This window comes from Zingiber officinale, chromosome 4B (assembly GCF_018446385.1).
Source record: "Zingiber officinale cultivar Zhangliang chromosome 4B, Zo_v1.1, whole genome shotgun sequence".
Lineage (NCBI taxonomy): Eukaryota > Viridiplantae > Streptophyta > Magnoliopsida > Zingiberales > Zingiberaceae > Zingiber > Zingiber officinale.
The window spans coordinates 71,288,656-71,290,050 of record NC_055993.1 but is presented as its reverse complement, the minus strand read 5'-3'; positions in this window follow the sequence as shown (position 1 = coordinate 71,290,050).

The window sequence follows — 1,395 nt, the reverse complement described above, 5'->3', positions numbered from 1 at the left end:
CAAACCAGGAATCACATCTAAGTCCATTAGAAAGTTCCTGAGCCATACTGCTTCTTTAGCTGCCTCAGAGGCTGCTACATATTCAGCTTCCATGGTTGAGTCCGAAACGCATTTCTGCTTAACACTCCTCCATGCAATGGCTCCACCTCCTAAAGTAAACACATAGCCTGATGTAGACTTACTGTTGTCCCTATCTGATTGAAAATCTGAATCCGTGTATCCCACAGGGAGCAAATCATCTGCTTGGTAAACTAGCATATAATCTCTAGTCATTCTCAGGTACTTTAATATATGCTTTACCACAGTCCAATGTCCTTGTCCAGGGTTACTCTGATATCTGCTAACCATGTCCACGGCAAAACAGATATCAGGTCTCGTACATAGCATTGCATACATTAGGCTTCCTACAGTCGAAGCATAAGGAACTGCTTTCATGTCCTCTATCTCCTTTGATGTCTTCGGAGACATCTCTTTAGATAGAGCTACTCCATGCCTAAAAGGTAAGAAACCTTTCTTGGAATCCTGCATGCTAAAACGAGCAAGGATTGTATCTATATATGAAGCTTGGGACAGACACAACATTCTTTTCTTGCGATCCCTTATAACTTTGATCCCAAGAATGTGTGCACAATCTCCTAAGTCCTTCATATCAAATTGTTTGGACAACCATACCCTTACATCCGATAATACCTTGACATTGTTGCCAATTAACAAAATATCATCTACATATAGTACAAGAAATACCACCACGTTTCCGTTACACTTCTTGTATACACAAGACTCATCCGGACACTGAATAAATCCATATGACTGGATTACTTCATTAAACCGGATGTTCCAAGACCTTAAAGCTTGCTTCAGTCCATAAATGGACCGATTGAGCTTGCACACTAGATGCTCTTTGCCTTTTTCAATAAACCCTTCTGGTTGCTTCATATGGATGTTCTCTTCAAGACTTCCATTAAGGAAAGCTGTCTTGATATCCATTTGCCAAATCTCATAATCCATATGAGCAGCAATGGATAAGAGTATCCGGATAGACTTAAGCATAGTTACCGGTGAAAAGGTCTCCTCATAATCGATTCCCTCTTTCTGAGTGTACCCTTTCGCAACAAGCCTAGCTTTGAAGGTTTCTACCTTCCCGTCTGTCCCTCTTTTCCTTTTGTAGATCCACTTGCATCCAACGGCTTTTACACCATCAGGTGGTTCTACGAGCTCCCAGACCTTATTAGAGTACATAGACTCTATTTCAGAATTCATCGCCTTTTGCCAAGATGCTGCATCTATATCTTGGAGTGCTTTGTCATATGTCCGGGGATCAGGTTCATGTTTACCCGGAATTAAGTCCGAAGACTCTCCCAAAAACATGAATCTTTCAGGCTGCCTTACAACCCT